Consider the following 22,472-nt stretch of genomic DNA (forward strand, 5'->3'; position numbering starts at 1 on the left):
TCTACGGACCTCCAAATAATTTTTCGGACACGCTCCTAAGTCCAAAATCACCATACAGAGCTATTGGAATCATCAGAATTAAATTTCGAGGTCGTTTACACATATGTCGACATCCGGTCACTATTTAAACTTAATCTTTAAACCTTGGAACTAAGTGTTCCAATTCATTCCAAAAACTCACCGGACCCGAACCAATTGCCCTGGCAAGTCACACAACAACTGTAAACCCCAATTTGAGCAGTAAATAGGAAAATGAGATTGTAGTATTCAAAACGACAGGTCGGGTCGTTACATTCTCCCCCACTTAAACATACATTCATCCTCGAACGTGCCAAGAGTTATTTTCAAGCTATCAAATCACTGTTCCATCTTACCACGCATGTACCCGGGGTGATCCCATGCCACCCTATTCCATGTAAGTTGTATAGTCCTGACAACACAACATAATTAAAAATCATTACTTCAACCTTAGCCCATAAACCTTGGAATTCAATTTCCAACATTCAGAATTTCTTTTCAAGACCTGAATCTCACATCAACACGCTGTATGAGTCTGAACAAGCTGTATTTGGCCATAACCATAACCCCAAATAAAATCACTTAACATACTACACAACTCGCATGCTCGCATCACCATTTTCTATCACATTAACTACTCCAAAGTAACCCGGTAATAGTATTAAACCACATATCAAACAAAACCTCGTTTTAAAACTTTCGCACACTGCTGATAATGAAAGAAACATGCAGAAATCTCAAGGCCCCTTATAAGATCAACAAGTAATGAAGCTCTCTCGCCCCAACCAGAACCATAATCACTTTCTAAGCCGAATTTCAATATTATACTCCCGAATATACCAAAATTAAACCTGATAGTACCCATTCCAAGTCCATTGACCTTATATTACTAAACATAACTGTTCCACAGACATACCGCACCAATATAACTCAGAGCCATAACCCGTGCAATCCGTGCACCAATATGCAACAATTCAAATGTACCCAGTCATGGAAAATGACTCAAATGAGAGAATTGCCCCGCCAGATTAACAAGTACTGCCACACCGAAATATTGAAAATTCATCATACACCGTACAACCATCACCCGATTCTAACACAAAGTTCATATTATATACCCAGAGCCACCCTGCTCCAAATTAATAACGACGGAGAGGCAAATGACAAAAATGCCACACAAAACCTGAAAGGACATAACCATTACGCTATCGCTCATGCAATACCCAAATACTCATCACGCTTAAATTTCGCTATAAGGCTCAAATAGAACCGCACCATCTATGCACATAACCAATGAATCACAACTCCTCGTAGCATAAAGAAGTAACTCACTGATCATTTCAGAACACGAATAAGTTCAACATCAACTGAATGACACGTCCCTCAACAATAGCAGTATGGAGCCAACCATCCCAGCTCGGTGTAGAATACACATCCTAATTGGGCCTATCAATGGACCCCCACGTCATCTGTTTACCCACAAATAGATAAAAATCCCTCTGAAAATCCATAATGACTGAATCATAATACATTATATTATCTGGCTAGCTCCGACCACAACTTCACAGTCCACAACCATGAAACAATTTGTTCCTGACAACTCTTAGTCTCCAAATCCATAGAACACATGCACCACCATTTCTGGTCCCATCTCCACCGCCCGAATGTCTAACACTTCTCCCATACACGCCCATCGCACGAGAAATACTTTAAAAGTTCTTTCGTGCCACTTGGCAAAATTTGAATATCCACAATCTATCAACCATGTGAGTACCGCAATACTAATTAAACATCCGTAAGTCAAAATACAATGCGCCTTCTGAAATACGCACCCTTCTCATACAACACCAAGAAATAATCGCATTCATCTAGTCATTTGGAACCGCCCATATTGTCTAAGAATTCATGACCATTATGCCCAAACTTCGTTACCTTCCTTCAAGACTGAACTGCCACTTTGTACATGTAAATCTAACTTCCGCACAACGCATAACATCTATCTTGCCATCATGTGAAAAGTACAAGAATCTCATTATCAACTCTGGTCACCAGCAAATTATATATCCGGTTAGTTAGAAACCTTTATCTTGATTCCTTCCAAGAGGAAATCACAATACACAACACATTTCTCACACTAGTAGAAAATATCCGGTTCAAACCATGGTAGAAACCATCAAGAACACTTTGAAATCCATTTGCACATAACCAAGCTATTAGAACTAAATTCCTCTAACACGACCAAACCACGTAGGTCACCAAACTCAAGAATATTACCACCAAAATATCTGTAGAGTCTCACCACATTATAATTAACCATATAAATACCACAACCGAAACACCCACTCTGAAAATACCTTATTTGAGTCTAAGGCCGATTCATTCACCTTCCTGATACCAAAATATAAAATCCATAATGATATACAAAAATGCCACAAGTCTCGACACCATCCAACTTAAATCTCAGAAGTTATCCATACACAAGTGCGGAGAAATTCTCAATTGCTATATAAAATTGTCAAACCCACTAGAATTTTCTCGGGAGTCACCCACTTTGCTCAAATCTAATTGCACCGTCCAAATGGGTCAAAAGACATGTGCCCCATTAGCACAATAACACTCAAAGAAGTAACTCTACTTTAATACCCCCAATCAAATTCATACTCCGTGCGTACTACATATTTTGAAAATAACAACTCACTCATCCCATGATTTTCACATACTCATAAAATACAATATAACCCATATCCAAGAATTCAATTACTCAAGTCATTCTCGAACTCTATCTCTGCAAGTCATAACTAATCCACAAGTATGCCTCAGACCAAAACTAAAATTTAATATATAACCATAAAATTAAGCCGTCTGAAGCAGACTCCCCCACTTGGCTCAAAGCCATAAATTTAAACACTCCATAACTTACATTATCCATACTCTACTACTGCCCTAATACTTCCGTCAGTTCAACGAAAAATTCTTCTCAAGCTCATACAATGCCAACCATAAAAATACCCCAAATCATCTGCTAAGCTTGCAATCATTCTCTTGACACTCAAGTCAACTTTCTCAGCCAGATTCAAATTCAAATCTCCAAACATACGCCCTGCTGGCGGAAAAGTAACTCTCCACTCACATGTAAGGAACACACCTACGTAGATTACTCTCCAGGAGATAACCCACCTCCCTAGCCTCAAATTGGCATCTTGTTATATCTTTTCGCAGTCACAATTACTATGCAATCACTTAGTCAATCTGAGTCCAACTAATTACCCATACATGAGAATTTAATTTATCCCAAAATTTAATAATATGAAAGATCCTTCAAAACATTCATACTCGAGACTGTACGTCACATTAAAATGAAAATCAAGCACCAAATGGCCATTTCTTTACATTTCAAGGAAACACTTCTCGTCATATTCAAATCGTCTTAACACATTTCGCGGTCACATCATACCCATTCCACCGCTTATCGAGCCACAAATTCCACTGTAGGGTCATTACCGGACATATGAGTCCAGTTGTACAAGTTATAACTGAAACTACCGAGCTTAAACTGTGGTCTAACAATATCCTCAAGTCCTCCAAACTGGCCCATCACCAAAACATAGAATTAACATCTCGCACATCATCCCTGAAATCACAAGCCGGCGATACACAACTGATACTGAGCGCTCATCTGCGCATATGAATACGTGGAAGGAATTCAAAGAGTTATGTCCCAAGGTGAATCAATCCTGCACGATAAGGAAAGAAAGATGGGAAGTATATATCCTAAATGCCCTGTAGCCTCTCGAAGATAAGTATGGACGTCATCATACCGATCTGCAAGACTCTACTAGGCACTTGCTAATGATTTGTAGAACCTATGAACCTAGAGCTCTGATACCACCTTGTCACGACCCAAAATCCCACTAGTCGTGATGACACCTAACCCAACCCGTTAGGTAAGCCAATTACCAACTATCCAATTCCAATGAAATTAATTAAAAGAAAATATCTAAAACCAATACATCTCCCCATGAATTGGTAGTTCAAATCATGAGCTTCTAAGAATAGAGTATACAAAGCGGAAATGAAATAAATACATAGTCTGTTTGAATAATACATAAACAGAGCTTTTATAAATCTAAGGCTACCCTGAATAAGAGGCAGCTATAACAGGAACGCAGGTATATCTTCAGATCCCGCAACCATCGAGCACAGCAACAACGACAGCCAATATCTACAGGCAATGTGCAGAAGTGTAGTATCAGTACAACCGACCCCATGTACTGAGTAAGTAACAAACCTAGTCGTAGGTTGAAAGTAGTGACGAGCTTTTACCAAGGTCAGAGTCCAACTTCCATAACCAACAATAGGCATAACAATATTAAACAAGTAATACCAAAAGTAACTCAAGAATAAATGCTCAGCTAAATCATGACTTCTGAAAATAGTTCTGCCTTTCAAGTACATCAATGAAAACCCGAATCGTATACCGAAGTTACCAAAAATATGAATAAGTTTGAAAACAGTAATTTTTCCAAAATCCTTTCAATAATAAATAAAATATCTCATTTTCTTTCCCAGATAACCAGTGTAAGACAAATGCATCACTATACCCATCTGTCAACATGTGAGAGAAATCATGAATAATGTGATACAGTACAGCATGAGGAAAATACATCTCTATGCATATATGTCATGTGTGCATGTCAATGCAATATATCTCAGAGAGTGCACTCATGTACTCACACTCTCAGAGTACTCAATCTCATTGTCTTGCATTCTCTCTCACTATGCTCAGCACACTCAATCACTCAGCGCTATACAATACCTGCTGTGGCGTGCAGCCCAATCCCTGTTTATAGTCGATTGTGCTCACTGGGGGTATGAGGGGCTCCTACAGCCCAAACACTATAAGCACAGACAACTCACGTGCTGCACGGACAATTTACGTGCCATAATATAAATATCTAGATCCGCACGGCCAACTCACGTGCTGCACGGACAACTCACGTGCTATAATAATATCTGGATCCGCAAGACCAACTGTGCTATAATAGTATCTAGATCCGCATGGCCAACTCACGTGCTATAATAATATCTGGATCTGTACGTCCAACTCACGTGCTATAATAATATCTAGATCTGCACGGCCAACTCACGTGCTATACTAATATCTGGATCCGCACGGCCAACTGACGTGCAATAGTAAAATATATATATCTGCACGGCCAACTCACGTACAATAGTATAATATATATAAAGCCAACATAGCCCGTTGCGGCGTGCAGCCCGATCCCAAAAATATCCTCACAATCTGGCTCACAATGTAATGAGAATAGCCCAAAATGATGATATGATGTATCAATAAATAACAACAGAGACTGAGTATCAATTTTCAATTTAAAATAAATATTTCACAACAATATGACCTCTGTGGGTCCCAATAATACTGGCACATAGCCTCAACATAATTTTTTAATATGCTTTTCAGCTCAATTTCTTTAACTCATAAAATCGCATGGAAAATGCCAAGATCATTAACTACAAAATTCCACAGAATAATTATGTCACAATTTCTATAGTGCACACCCACACGCCCGTCACCTAGCATGTGCGTCACCTCCCAACAATTTATGAAATACATATATTCAGGATTCATACCCTCAACTCCAAGATTAGAAGAGTTACTTACCTCGAACAAGGCAAATCCAGTGTCGAGCAAGCTAAACAATGCTCCAGAAATCCCATTATGCGCGTATCAACTTCCAAATGGCTCGAATCTAGTCAAAATAATTTGATTCAGCGCACAAAAATTATAGAAATTAATTCCATATCAAAATACTAATACTTTCCAAAAAATCCAAAATTTGCGCCCCAAATATCACTCGTGGGGCCCACGTCTCGGAATTCAGTAAAAATCATAAAATCCGAACCCCCATTCAACCACGAGTCCAACCATACCAAAATTACTCAAATCTGACTATAACTCGGCCTTCAAATCCTCAATTTAAATTAAGAGGGTTTTCAAACTTTCCAACTTAATTCACCAATTAAATGATAAAAACAACCATGGATTCGGGTAATTTAACCAATATTGAGTTAAGAACACTTACCGCGTTGTTTCCTCTGAAAATCGCCCAAATATCGTCTCAATCCGAGCTCCAAATCATTAAAAATGGAAAATAGGACGAAGTCCCATTTTCTGAACTTAAACTTTCTGTCGAGACCTCTCTTCTTCGCTAACGCGACAGGTCCCTCGCGTTCGCGAATACAAAATGTGCTGCCCAACATTTGCTCTTCATGAACGCGAGACACTGATCGCGAACGCGATGCTTTAGAGAGCCCTTCTTCACGAACGTGAGCTCCCCTTCGTGAACGCGAAGGCAAAAACCCATGCCCACTATTTTTTTCTCCGCGAACGCGATGCACAACCCAACTCCTCTTCACGAACGCGAAACCCCATCACGAACGCGAAGAGTAAATCCTGCCAGCTTAAAATTCCTCTTCGCGAACACGAGGACCCACTCGCGAACGCGAAAGAGAAAATCCGAAAAATGCATTTACAAATATCAGCAATCCCACTAAGGTCAAAAATGATCTGTTAACCATCCAAAAATCACCCGAGCCTCTCGGGACCTCAACCAAATATACCAACATGTCCTAAACCATCATATGGACTTAGTCGAATCCTCAAATCACCTCAAACAACGCTAAAACCATGAATTACACCCCAATTCAAGCGTAATGAACTTTGAAATTTGTAGTTTCTACAAACGACTTCGGAACCTATCAAATCACGTCCGATTGACCTCAAATTTTTCACACAAGTCATAAATGACATAACATAAGTATTCCAATTTTCAGAATCGTATTTCGACCCCGGTATCAAAAAGTCAACCCCCGGTCAAACTTCTCAAAAATTAAACTTTCGGCATTTCAAGCCTTGTTCCTCTACGGACCTCCAAATAATTTTCCGGACACGCTCCTAAGTCTAAAATCACCATACGGAGCTATTGGAATCATCAAAATTAAATTCTGAGGTCGTTTACACATAAGTCGATATCCGGTCACTATTTTAACTTAAGCTTTAAACCTTGGAACAAAGTGTTCCAATTCATTCCAAAACCTCACCGGACCCGAACCAATTGCCCCGGAAAGTCACACAACAAATGTAAAGCCCAATTTGAGCAGTAAATGGGGAAACGGAGTTGTAGTACTCAAAATAACAGGTCGGGTCGTTACATGAATAGACAGGCTACTTCCTCTCACAGCTGTCGACAATCCTCCGTTCTGTGACCATGAGTGCCGTGATATTTGCACATATGGTTAGGATCCCATTTGGTTAGATCAGACTGTAGGGGTCGAGGCCATTTGGTATCTTTGATGTGCCCAATAACTGATACAATGGCAGTAACATCGACATTAAAGTTGTATTACGATAGCCTAGGTGCTTCTTTAGACCTATCGAGGCTATTTTTTGTCATAAGTCACCGGCTGCTTTGACCTCGGTCGTTCCTCCTTTCATTTCCTATGGGTTTTTGGCCGGACCCGCTATTTCTCTGATCTCTATTATATGGTTGATACCTATCCCTATTTGGCCTCGGTTCACTATCGATTTCTCTCTTGACTCTGTCGAAGGTTCTGACTGGATAAACAGACACCGAATGGGCCCCGTGTTGTTCATCTTCGACTTAGATTTTCAACTGATACCGGTTATACACGTCCGCCCATGTAGCAGCCGGATATTCTATTAAGTTCTGCTTGAGCTACTGTGAAGCCACTGAGCTTCGAATATTATGTTTCTGAGTAAAAGCTTGAACAGCCCAATCATCAACGGCTGGTGGCAGGTCCATCTGTTCTATTTGAAATTGAGATACGAATTATCTAAGCATTTCATTAGCCTTTTGCCTCACTTTGAAGAGGTCTGATTTCCTAGTTTCGGCCTTGATATCCCCAGTGTGTGCTTTCACAAAAGAGTCTACAAGCATAGCAAATGGGTCAATAGAATTAGGGGGTAAGTTGTGATACCATATCATGGCTCCCTTTGACAAGGTTTCTCCTAATTTCTTTCTGTAAGACGGACTCGATCTCATCATCCTCTTAGTCGTTTCCTTTGATGGCGCATGTGTATGAAGTGACGTGCTCATTTGAGCCGCACTCGGAGGGAAAGGTTTCCGTACAAACTTCTTTGAATCCAAGCCTTTCAGTATCGGCGGCGCTCTCAGGATTTAGTCGACGCTAAAATTGTAGGTATCCACCTTTTTGTCATTTGCTTCGATTTTCTTTTCTCCTAATTCTATTCGTTTTGTCAGCTACTCGAGCATTTTTATGATCTCGGGGTTATTACCCGACTCGTTCCCACTCGACCTTTCCACGTTCGGTTCTTCCCTGTGAGTGATTTCTCGAGACGGGCCGGGCTCGATCTTGCTCGGTGTACGACTCTACTTTTGTAACTGAGCTATTGCCGCCTGTTGTGCCTGCAACATTTCAAAGATCATCCGTATATTGACCCCGTCCCCTCCATTATTTTGAGTATTCTGTGCAGTCGACCGAGCTCCACCATGGATGCTATTCTCGGGATTGGTAGGAAAATTTGCATCGATAGCCACATGCAAATTAGCGTCAATCAGATCTGCGATCAGAATTCCAACGAGATCAGCAGGCGGAATCTCGTTACCGGGCGCTATGTTGTTATTTTCACCTTGGTGACCGGACTCGTTGTCAACATGCAAAGGTGTTGATTGGGAGTTTGACATTTTTGTATTTTAGCCTGGAATCAAAGACACTGCAGAGAGCAAGCGTAAATCAGTGTGTGTTATGGAGAATTTTATCAAATAACCACTATTATCCTTAGCCCCACGACAGGCGCCAAACTATTTACCCTAAAAGATGGATAACAATTGAATTTATACGCGATTTTAAGGATACGTGATCTAACTTGACACAAAGCGATAGATTGAACTATAAATAAAGCAAACAATAATAAAGTAAATTCAAACCATGTGACTTGAACAATTATAGCGTTGAGAAATAGACCTCACTCGAAGTGAATATGATCCAAATAATGTCAAATACAGAAGAACAGTATCTTGCAGAAAGAAAATAATATTATAATGCTTTTGGGATGCGTGTTCCTTTTCTGTTACAAAGAATCAGACCCCCTTTATATAGTAGGGGAGTCCTTTTCAAATCTCGTGATTTCCTAATTAGCCGGTCTCTTGTTGATATGTGCCGAGATTTTCGCCGTGATATGCGACCCGTTGCGGATACTTCGGCCATCCGTTATTGGGTCTAATAATGTTTTTTCGAGCTTAATCGGAATCGGGATCGATTCCGGAGTCACATGCTCGAAGATCTTGGAGATGTATGTTCTGACTTCGTTCTTTGACTCGATGGAACCTAGGGTCGATCTTCAATCCATCACATTTCGGTTCTGATCCGTCAAGCAATAGATGAGCACGGTTTCGGCCGTATACAATTAGATCTGTAGCTAGGATTCTTTAGTTTTTTTCCCAATAGTTGAAACTAATAGTTGAAGGAAAGTCCTACAAAGTAATGTTCTATCTCTAGAGTTACTTATAAATTCATTCAAGATTAATCCCAACTTATTTAGTTAGTCCAATATAATCACAAAATACCCTAGTGAATGAGCCCTAGCTCCTAAAAATATTAACAACAACAACAACAACAATTATGATTATAATAAAGCGCTTTAGAAGAACGTCCAATGCAGCTTCAGATAATTTTCATTTAACTGTAACGTCCCAACAGTAGTAACACAACCTTTTCGACAAAGCACGAGTTCACTTTTACTTAGCCAAAGAGCCTAGTAAAACATTAGTTAGATAGCTTAAACTGTGAATTAAGATATGCTCCAGGAAACTTCAATGAACATAACTCATGCCAAAAGAGTGAAAATCAAATTTCCAGCAGTAAAACAATTAAGTTCTAACACTATTGTTCAACCTTATTACATTAGTTGGCTATAAAATGATTATGTGTTTGGGGATTAGTTATGAGTATAGATAGCTAAGTAAAAATATATGATTGAGTTTCAACACGAACTCCTTTAAATTAGTCATGACGTTGGACCGCATATCTCTTTGAGGAACAATATTCAATTATCTCTTTGATGAATATGTAAGATATTAGTTGAAAAGTTCAAGCTGCTTTTAATGTCTCTTCTTGACTATGTGAGAGCTTTAGTTAGATATTACACTTATGCGGGTTAGTTGCATTCTCTGTTAAGATGAACCTGACTTAATAACAGTCAAATATGTTAGAATTAAATTGCTAAACTTCTGTCAAATATGTTAGGATTTATGGGGATACATTTATTTTCAACGTTATCTATCAACTATGAATGTGTATGCGTGCATATATAATCGAAGAGCTGTTTTCCATTTAATTAAGAGTTACACGTCCAACTGTTAAAAGTAACTAACTTATTAATTATTAGTGCTTCAATATTAGTGTAACACCCCAGAAAATTTTGAAGTACTTAAGCGCTATTAAGAAAGCTGATGTGTGCTAATTATACTATTTTGTGTGTAGACAAGGACTATTATATGAATGATATCAATTGATCATGATAATATATGTATGAGGTTCATTAATAATGGTTTATGGTCTAAGAAGAGCCCTAAGTCCAATTCAAATTGGAAATTTCAGGATAAACAAAAGTTTCAAATGGATACGCACAAGACCAAACTTTGAACGAGAATATCTACATATATAGAGAGAGTTATGTGACAATCTATCTAAAAATGAAAGATCTTCGAGTCTAGTTTCTAAAGCTTTAAATCGTTCGTCATTTGGACATTCCTACAAGATGTTATGACCAAATTACCAAAGGTTGGAAAAATACGATTCCGCGACCAATTCTGCGATCAGAGAACCATTATGCGATCGCAGAAGTAGTTATGCGGCCGCAAAATGGTCGCAGACCTGTCCCGTGAAGCCCATTTCTGGGCATCGATTTCGCGGTGCATTTTGCGACCCGCATTCACATTCTGTGGTCCATTGTGCGACCGCAGACCTGTTTTCGGAGGTTTAATTTTTTTATTTTCATAACCCGACCCCATTTTGATAAATAGGCTTTCGGGCCTATTTCGGGGCAATTATATGAGGTTTTTTTTAGAGAGAAGTGAAAGTGTTCTAGAGAGAGAATGTAGATGAAGTGTTTTGTTCATCAAGATCTTGCCTAAGTTTTGAAATCCAATAAGAAAATCTCACAAGATCTTAATCTAAGAGGTAAGGTTCCATACCCTAGTTTTCAATTTTGAATTTGGGCAAAAGATGGTTGATTTGGAGTATGATTCATGGATATAAGAGTATTATTTATACATGCTTGTACTAATAAGGTTTGTGGGAAGATTGTTGAGCTCAAATAGGTAAATATTGGATTGTGGAGTGAAGAAAATCTTGTAGACAAACCTTGTAGTTAAAATTGCACACCTAATGCTTGATAAAATACTCAAATGAGTTGAGACCTTGAATATCTTCCTAATAATGGTTTTGTCTCAAAATAGATTGGGATTGCTATAATTTCCGGAATGTTGTAGTAATTTAAGGAAAGCTCAAAGCGAGGTCTGTTGGCTAAACTTTCTCTCTTAGAATTGAAATCCATAATGTTCCCGTAAGTTCCAAGTATGGTTGTCTCAAGTTCCTTATTCTATGTTCCGAGTTGTTCCTTATTTTATGTTATCTTTGTTTGCAAATCAAATCAAAAATATTTTTGGGAGCATCATTAGCAAAACCGATGAAGGGTGGGTCATTAGGCCCACACCTGAAATTACACGTGGTGTAGGGGTGGATTGTGATTATTCCCCTTATTTGGGATGAAATTGAAACATTGGAGAAATTGTGATATTATTCCCCTTAATTGGGATGAAATGGGTAACAATTGTGGATTGGAAAAGTCAATCCACACGGCATATGTGGGGAGGCGACCTAACTGATCGGGAGGAGATCGGGCACCATGTTGCGCACATGGTGGTACTACTCTTGGTAACAACTTTCTTTTGCATCAGTCATCAAACCACATCGTTCGTGGGGAGATAGCCTAGCCGATCGGGCGTGATCGAACGCAGTGCTAACACAGATGGTGGCATATCGATGCTAATGATCTCCCAACCAAAAAGTCTATATGAAATTCGTATTTTGAAAATTATTATGTTTTAACTGGACATTTGGATATTGTTGATTGTGGCTTGCTGTTTCAATCTGTTGTCTTTCCTTATATGGTCATTCTATTTTGAAAGAGGACTTCTAGCTTTACATACTAGTACTATTCGACAGTACTAACGTCCCTTTTGCCGGGGCGCTGCATCTTTAATGGATGCAGGTGGTTCTACAGCAGGCGGCATTGAACAGTGATAGTAGTATACTCCTTTCAACTGATTTGGTGAGCCCCCCTTTATTTCGGGGTCATGTATCTTTTGTTGCTCATGTAGTGTGTTTTAAGGTATAGCCGGGGCCTTGTTGCCGTCATTTCCATATTACTCTTTTATTGTACTTAGAGGCTCCGTAGACAGGTTGTGGGTTGTGGTTGATGTTGGGAGTTGAACTAGAAATATTGGTATTTGAAAATCTTATTTTTCATTAATTCAATAAACTCGTAATATTTTGGAAATTATGAATAAAGCTGCTAATGGGAATGAAAAGGAAGGTGTTAATAAAAATCTTTTCAGTGTTTGATCAAAGGAGTATATCTCCTCTTTATTCAGGGATAATTTTAGGTAGAAGGAAATCTAACATGCTTGCTCGGCCGGGTTCTCTCGGTTGAGCGCCGGTCGCGCTCCCCAAGTTTGGGGCATGACAATTAGTTGTATGTGGCTAAGCATGTTACTATTCGAATTTTGTTCATTTCTTATTATTGATAGCTGCTTATCTTTACAAGAAAGTTAACTTACGATATGAGAAAAGGCTTGAATGGCTAAAGCTACTCATACAAGATTCTATGAAGATGCTAAAGGGAGTGAAAATATCCCAAAAACTAGAAAATTAAACCCAAAAATTCAGCGACTTTCAAAGAACAAAGAGACTAATAACTGACTTCAAAACTTTTTGTTATTCAGTTTAATTTTGAATAATGCAGCTTCAGTTTAATTTCGAATCCACCATAAATTATCTAAATTTACAACAATAAAAGGGCTGGTCATTTGTTCTATCCAATTCTTCAAACCCTAGAAAATTTTTCTCATCTATCCCCATTCCAAAATCTTCTTTTTCACTCCCCCACTAAAATCCCAATAAAATATTTCTAAATCTGTAAATCCTCTTAAGAAATTCGAAACATTACTGATGACTAAGCTCACAAAGTTTCTAGGTAATAAGAATGAGAGAAACTAACCGAGAAGAAGGGATTCACAGATCTGCGCACTGTTAGGTTTAGAATATTAATAATGATCAATAATCAAAAGATCCTTGACTAATGTCATCTCACTTTGTGTACAGATTTGTAACAACACTGATGAATGAAAAGAAAGAAAATCATACGAGGAAATCAGAGAAAGCCAACGGCTATGTTCCTCTAATGGAAAGAGAATCAATCAATCAAAAAATAAGGAAGGAAAGAGAATCAATCAGACTTGATAAAGATTCTCAAAGCGTGCAAGAAAGGAATGAGATCCAATCAAGGACATCGAGCAAAGGGCAATCTGCGGAAGCACTAATCAAGGATTATTGGAATAAGCAAAACTCCAAATTGAGAATGAATCTGGCCACAAGGCTACCCTTGGGTCTCACTCTTTGAAATCTTTGCCTCACAAGGAAAAACCTCCAATCATTGCTGCTGTGTGATCCCAGAAAGGAGAAATCAGAAGACTCATCAAGCAATATAAAAGAAGAAATAGAAGGACAAGGAAGATAGGCAGCTTCATATCTATTTCTACACCTTTCTAGTTCTTAGTACAAACAGTGTATTCTTGAGTCTATAAGTGTCGCAAAAGATAGGAAGAGTTAGAAAACAAAACAAGAGTTGTGTCAACACTAGAAAAACATTATTGTTGTATGTCATTGTTGGTGCACGTACTAAAACCATAACTATTGTAAAGGCTTATTGAAGATATAAGAAAATCCTTGTGACCCAAGGAAACTGGACGTAGGTACCACACCGGTATTAAACCAGTATAAAAACTACTGTGCCTCCTTTACATTTCTGTCTGCGTAATTTAATTCTGATGTGACTGATTCCATCGTGAAGTTTAGTCGACTAATTCCTCTCTTAGTCAACTAAGTTTTAAAATCAACCACAATCACCCTCCCCCCTCCCCCCCTCTTGTACTTTCAATTAGTATTAGAGAAGGACTTATGAATATTGCTAAACAGCAAGTGAGGAAAAGATCATGACATCAAACACAGTCGTTGGAGAACTAGTTCAAGATGGAACTTCTCAGGTACGACCTCATTACTTCAATGACTAGCACCTCTCACACTGGAAAGTACGTATGGAGACCTACACTATGTCATATGACATTAATGTCTGCGTGTGATCAAAAGGGAAATCTTCCAATTCCGCCAAAGAAGGAAAAAGACGGTGAAATCATAGTATCATTTGATCCTCTTGATTTAGATGAATACACTGAAGAACAAGCAGTTGTTATTCAAGTGAACGCCAAGGCAAAAAGATCTGTTGTCTAATGCCATAAGCGGAGAAGAATATGAAAAGATATTTAGCTGTGAAATTGCAAAGAAAATGTGGGACAAGTTAGAAGTCACATATAAACGAACTAACAAAGTGAAAGATATAAGGATTAATCTCCTAGTTCGTGATTATGAATTGTTTCAAATGAAAGATGGAGAATCGATGGATGAAATGTTCTCTAGGTTCAGCAAAATCCTTCGAGACATAAAATCCTTCGGTAGACCAATTAGAAGTGGAGAACAATTCAAATTTTTTTTGAAAAGCCTCCCCACAATTTGGCAACCCAAAGTTATTGCTCTGGAATTCAGGATCTTGACAAAATGTCCTATGATAAACTCAGAGGCGATCTAATTGCATTCGAGAAAACACATATGGACAGGCAAGTCTAGCAAGAAAAAAAAGAAGTCAGTTGCATTCGAAGCACCAGTAGCTGAATCAGAAAATGAAGAAAAAGAATAAGAAGGAGGAGGAGAACAAGATGGGAATATAACTATGCTCTCTAAAGAAGCATGATGAGGAAAAATAGAAATAGTAGAAGAGGTAAATCAGATTTTGGAAAAGGAAAGATGAATAATGAGAATGACAAAAATGATGGAAGATGCTATGAGTGTGAAAAACATGGACACATTCAAGCTGAATGCCCTGAGCTGAAAAAGAAACTAAGCAGAAATTTCCAGAAGAAGAAATCCTTCGGAGCCTGTAGTGATGAAGAAGAATATAATCATGAGGAAATTGCCAACATGTGTTTAATGGCTATCAAAGAAGATAGTAATGAAGACTTAGGCGAGCTTGGTCTCATGGCAGATGAAGGAACAAGTGAGGTACGTCTTCCTACATGTCCTAGCTGTAATGAACTTCAAGAATTTATTGATATTGCTCTTCCAGACATTGAGAAATTTCTAAATGAGCTTCGAAAGATCCAAAGACAAAAGAAAGACTGGGCATTGAATTTAGAAGTTTGTAAAATTGAAAGAGACATGCTTCAAGATGACGTTAATGAACTTCAACTTCAACTGAATGGATTGCAAAAATCCATAAGTCATAGTTCAGTCAAATCAAATCAGTCATCTCCTCGTAATTTGACACCTACAACCAGAAATTGCTTTGCATGCACTCATTATAGAAAAAATGGTCACACCTCTAACCATTGCAGGTTTAGAAATAGAGGAGAAAAAGTCTATGAAAATTCCAATAATCCCTCTTGCTTTTATTGTGGAAAACCTGGCCATACATCTAACCATTACATCTTTAAGAACAACAGAAGATGGGTCTGGCAACCCAAGTCCTCTAGTCAAGCTAATATTCAGAGTACTAACCATTCAGGACCCAAGCAAGCTTGGGTACCTAAAAATAAGTAATTCGTTTCTGCAGGAACATTGGAAGAAGAATCAAAAAGGGAAATGGTATATTGATAACGCGTGTTCCAGACATATGACAGGTGATAAAAACTGTTCAAAACTTTTACCAAACTAGATGGTGGATCAGTCACTTCTGGAGACAAATCAAAAAGAAATGTAATTGGAGTTGGAAGAGTCCCTCCCAGCCTATCGTGTGACGAAGACAAAGTATACCTGGTAGATGAACTTGGCTACAACCTACTTGGTATGAGTCAACTATATGACAATGACTATGAGGTTCGTTTTAAAAAGCATGGTTGGTTTATTGAAGACGAATCAGGTAAAGTTATTCTTTCAGGAAATAGAGATAGAAATGTCTACACTCTTAGTAATATAGATAGTCTTAGAAATCAGATTTGTCTAGCTTCTATGATTGATGATCCTTGGGTTTGACATAAAAAACTTGGCCATGCTAGCATGCATACTATTCATAAACTTTTTCAAATATGATCTTGTCATTGGTCTTCCAAAACTAGATTTTTCAAAAGATCAAATCCGTGATGCATGTCGGTTAGGAAAACAAACCAGGTCCCTTTTTAAGGTTAAAAACATAGTTTCTAATACAAAACCTCTTCAACTTCTGCATATGGACCTTTTTGGTCCAACTAGAACTTCTAGATAGGTGGTAGAAAATATACTTTTGTTAAAGTAGATAATTTTTCTCGATTTACCTAGGTTATTTTTCTGAGTCATAAAGATGAAGCATTAAGGAATTTTGAAGTGTTTTGCAAGAAGGTACATCGAAAAAAAAGGTTACTACATATCTGCCATAAGAAGTGACCATAGAGGAAAATTTGAAAGCAAAGCATTTGAAAACTTCTGCAATGGTCAAGGGATCTCCCACAATTTTTCATCTCCCAGATCACCTCAACAAAATGGAGTGGTAGAATGCAAAAATAGAACCTTGCAAGATACAACAAGAACTGTAATTGTGGAAAACTCCCTCCCACATCACTTATGGGCAGAAGCTGTAAGCACAACATGTCACATCATCAACAAATGCTTAATTCGACCTATTCTCAAAAAGACTCCATATGAAATATAGAAAGGCAAAAGACCGAACATCAACTATTTCCATCCTTTTGGTTGCAAATGTTTCATCCACAGCAATGGAAAAGACATTCTTGGTAAGTTTGATAAAAAAAGTGATGAAGGTATTTTTCTGGGATACTCTCCCTCCAGTAGAGAATATATAGTTTTTAATACATGTTATTTTTGTGGACACTAACCCTCGCTCAAGGAATGAAAAACTTCCTGAAGATGAAGAAATTTATGTAGTTCCAAAGTCTGTTAATACATGTGAAAATACTTGTGATGAGGTGACTGAGCAGCAGGAACAGTCGACTGACAGTCGCGTAGATAACCAGGAGCTTCCTATAGATGAACAATCGAGTCCCATTGAAAAGGATCCAATATCAGTTGTTCCAAATGAATGGAAAAGTAAGCCTGGATATCCACATAAGTACACCATTGAAAATCCTCAGGAGGGCATGAAAACAAGAAAATCGCTAAAGCAGACCACAAAAAGGTAGATGAGGCTCTTGGGGATGAAATCTTGATAACTGCAATGAAGGAAGAGTCTGATCAATTTTAGAAGAATAAAGCATGGGAACTCATTCCTAAACCTCCAAATGCATCCATTGTTGGAACAAAATGGGTGTGTAGAAATAAGTTGAACGAGTCTAGACAAGTGGTACAAAATAAAGCTAAACTGGTTGCTCAAGGTTATTCACAGCAAGAAAGAATTGATTACGAGGAAACTTTCTCTCATGTTGCCAGGTTAGAATCTATTTGTATCTTATTAGCTTAAGCTGCTAACAAATATTTTAGACTATTTCAGATGAATGTAAAAAGCGCATTCTTAAATGGTTTTATCTCTGAGAAAGTGTTCGTTAAGCAACCTCCAGGATTTGTAAATGAATCCTTTTCAAATCATGTCTATAAATTATCCAAAGCCATGTATGGACTAAAGCAAGCTCCTAGAACTTAGTATGAAAGGTTAAGTTCATTCCTAGTCAAACATAGGTTTGATAGAGGTAATATTGATACTACTCTCTTCATCAAACGATGAGCTGAAGGTAATTTAATTATGCAAATATATGTAGATGATATTATTTTTGGAAGTACTAACCCATTGTTATGCAAGGACTTTTCAAACATAATGAAAGGAGAATTTGAAATAAGTGTGATGGGAGAATTAACCTTCTTCTTTGGGCTAGAAATCAAGCAAGTACAGAAAGGGATTTTTATTAGTCAAACAAAATATACAAAAGAGCTTATTAAAAGATTTGGCATGTCTAATGCTAAGGCCATAGGGACTCCTATGAGTCCATCAACCACTCTGGATGAAGATAAAGATGGTAAGAGTGTTGATGAAATAATGTATTGAGGTATGATTGGTTCTCTCTACTCTATCTTATAGCTAGTCGACCTGATATTATGTTTAGTATTTGCAAATGTGCAAGATTAGTCAGCTCCCAAAGAATCCCACTTGACTGCTGTTAAACGTATTATCAAATATCTGATAGGGAAAGTCGACTATGGATTATGGTACGAAAGCTTAAATGTCTTTGATCACAAAGGTTTTTCAGATGCAGACTTTGTAGGTGATAAAATTGATAGGAAAAGCACAAGTGGAACTTGCCAATTACTTGAAAAATCCCTTATATCCTAGCACATCAAGAAACAAAGTTGTTGCTTTATCTACTACTAAAGCAGAATATTTGGTTGTAAGAAACTGGTGCACGCAAGTTCTATGGATTATGCATCAACTGTTAGACTATGATTTACGTCTAAATCGCGTTCCTATTATGTGTGGTAATACTAGTGCTATCTGCCTTTCAAAAAATTCCGTGCATCATTCTAAGGCTAAGCATATTAAAATTAAGCATCATTTTATTCTTACATGTTGCAAAAGGTGATATTGTGTTAGAATTTATTAATACTGAAAATTAGTTAGCAGATATTTTTACAAAACTATTGCTTGAAGAGAGATTTTTTTTCCCTCATGACAAAATTGGTATTTGGTTGATTCCCGTTTAATTTCTCTAAATTTTTTTATTTTATAAAATTTTCCATAATTGTTCTTCGTAATTTTTCCCCTAAATATCTCTAAGTATTTGATTACTCTAAACGTGCATTTATTACCTGACTGACGGCAGGCTTGCAGAGGACAACTTTTCAGTTGCCTTCCATATGTCTCTCCAGAATCGAGGCGTCCATTCAACCCTTTTTAACCTCTCCTCTCTTGTTCATATCTCCCACCATCTTTAAGAAAGCCATTCTCTCTCTCTGCTCTCTTGTACTCATGGCCAGAACCAAACCATCTCCATACTCCTCCATGCCTAGAAGAAGTAATCACTTCAAGAAAACTATCAAACTGCTGATCCCGTGGATGTTGAGTCGTCAAAAAGTTCAGATCATCAACTATTTGAGGATGAATCCAGTGATTCTCAAGAAGAAATTCTCATTTCTCAAAATAGGGATGGAAAACATCCAATGGAGTCCATTTCCAAACAATCATCTCAAAAGAGAGGGAAAACAGAAAGCATAGAGTTTGGGCCTGAAGACAAGATGAACTTCTATGGTCCCGAAGAGAAGGAAAAATTTATCTCCTTCAAAGGGAAGTCGATTGCTTTTGGTCTCACTATAAGTTTGAAATCTATAAAAAAAGCTCCCACTGTGATGTTATCTCTGTGTTTGAAACTCAAAAACTTGTCTCCCTATTTGCTACTGTTGGTGACACTGTCTATGAAGAGCATGTGTTTATGTTTTATGCAAATTTGTTTGTGAATGATAAAGATGACTTAGAATCCATGGGTTTGGAAACTCACATTATTCTTGACTCTTATCGGTTTGAAAAAATCTTTGCAACAAAGTTTGTTGGGTATAGTTTCTTTGTGCAACATTCTTGGCCTGATAATTTTGAAGTGTCCTTTGAAGAAGCAAAAAGTGTTTGATTACTCTAAACGTGCATTTATTACCTGACTGATGGCAGGCTTGCAGAGGGCAACTTTTCAGTTGCTTTCCACACGTCTCTCCAGAATCGAGGCGTCCATTCAACCCTTTTTAACCTATCCTCTCTTGTTCATATCTCCCACCATCTTAAAGAAAGTCATTCTCTCTCTCTGCTCTCTTGTACTCATGGCCAAAACCAAACCATCTCCATACTCCTCCATGCCTAGAAGAAGTAATCACTTCAAGAAAACTATCAAACTGATGATCCCGTGGATGTTGAGTCGTCAAAAAGTTCAGATCATTAACTATTTGAGGATGAATCCAGTGATTCTCAAGAAGAAATTCTCATTTCTCAAAAGAGGGATGGAAAACATCCAATGGAGTCCATTTCCAAACAATCATCTCAAAAGAGAGGGAAAACAGAAAGCTATAGTTTGGGCCTGAAGACAAGATGAACTTCTATGGTCCCGAAGAGAAGGAAAAATTTATCTCCTTCAAAGGGAAGTCGATTGCTTTTGGTCTCACTATAAGTTTGAAATCTATAAAAAAAACTCTCACTATGATGTTATCTCTGTGTTTGAAACTCAAAAACTTGTCTCCCTATTTGCTACTGTTGGTGACACTGTCTATGAAGAGCATGTGTTTATGTTTTATGCAAATTTGTTTGTGAATGATAAAGATGACTTAGAATCCATGGATTTGGGAACTCATATTATTCTTGACTCTTATCAGTTTGAAAAAATCTTTGCAACAAAGTTTGTTGGGTATAGTTTCTTTGTGCAACATTCTTGGCCTGATAATTTTGAAGTGTCCTTTGAAGAAGCAAAAAGTGTGTTATCTGACCCCCCCGGACATTGGTCCCAAAAATCTAAAATTTGAACATTATGTTCTAGCCCACATTATTTCTACCACCCTCCTACCCCATACTGGTTCACTTAGCACCCTGTCTCTCAGAGATGTGTTTGTCATGTACTCTCTTGTGAACGGGAAGGCTATTAATTGGTTTGCTTGGGTGCGTCAATACATGCTTGAAAGCATCAGGGATGTTTCCTCTTCTACTAATAGTTTGCCTTATTATTTACTAATATCTCACATCTTGCTAGTTATGAAAATAGATTTGTCTCCCTATGCCCCTAAAATCATCTCCAGCACATATGAGATGACTGCCTTTGCCATGATGGGGTACACCTTGGTTGAAGGAATCTGGTTCAAGATGGACAAAGCACCAAAATCCACTCCTCAACATGGGATTGGAGGGATTAAATCTGAAGCTAGCAAATCCTCCTCCTCAGATCAGTTGCTACTAATGCAGCAAACTATTGCAGGTTTCAAGAAACTACTAACTTCTATGAAGGAACAAGTGGACAAGATCACGGAAGTAACAAAGGAAACTAAAGCAGATGTGGCCAGGTTAAGGATCACTCTCCTGGACACAAAGAGGCAAGGGATCAAGGCTATGCAAGATGTCACTTAGAAGCTGACCAAAGTCACCAAGGAGATTGATGCCTCGTATGACAGTTTCTGCACCGAAGTGATCAACGCTTTGAAGTATTTCCTTTGAAGGAATTAAGTGTCTGGACTGTTTAAATAATCTTTTTCTTTGTTTTCTTTTGTTGGTTGTTAAAACTTTTCTTCTGGCTGTGTCTGGATGGGCATGTAGTCGACTATGCCTCGTATAACTGCTAGTTGTATATATTTTTTGCCTGCTTAACTAGTATTATTATTAGATATTATTCTCTTCTTGCTCTTTTTGATTGATGTCAAAGGGGGAGAAGAAAAAGAGTACAAAGATAGGGGGATCACATAAACAAACAAGGAGCACAAAGCCAGGGGGAGCATGCAAACAAACAAGGAGCACAAAGCCAGGGGAAGCAGAAGCACACTCGATAAGGGAAGTATCGCCTAAATTAGTCGAACTCTTTTTGGATTATTGTCATCATAAAAAAAGGGAGATTGCTAGGTTTAAAATTTTAATAATGATCAATAACAAAAATAGCCTTGACTAATGTCATCTCGCTTTGTGTGCATATTCACAACAACACTAATGAATGAAAAGAAAACAACCATATGAGGAAATCAGAGGAAGCCAACGACTATGTTCTTCTAATGAAAAAAGAATCAATCAATCAAAGAATAAGGAAGGAAAGACGATTAATCAGACTTGCTGAAGATTCTCAAAGCGTGCAAGAAAGGAAAGAGATCCAATCAAGTATAGAGAGAAAAGGGCAATCGGCAAAAGCTCTAATCAAGGAAAATTGGAGGAACAAAAACTCCAAACTGAGAATGAATCTGGCAACACCTCTCAAGCTAGATTCATGAGGCTACCCTTAGGTCTCACTCTTCGAAATCTATGCCTCACAAGGAAAGCCATCCAATCATTGCTGATGTGTGATCCCAGAAAGGAGAAATCAGAAGACTCATCGAGCAATGTAAAAGAAGAAGTAGAAGGACAAGAAATATACGCA

Source organism: Nicotiana tomentosiformis, chromosome 12 (assembly GCF_000390325.3).
Source record: "Nicotiana tomentosiformis chromosome 12, ASM39032v3, whole genome shotgun sequence".
Classification (NCBI taxonomy): Eukaryota; Viridiplantae; Streptophyta; class Magnoliopsida; order Solanales; family Solanaceae; genus Nicotiana; species Nicotiana tomentosiformis.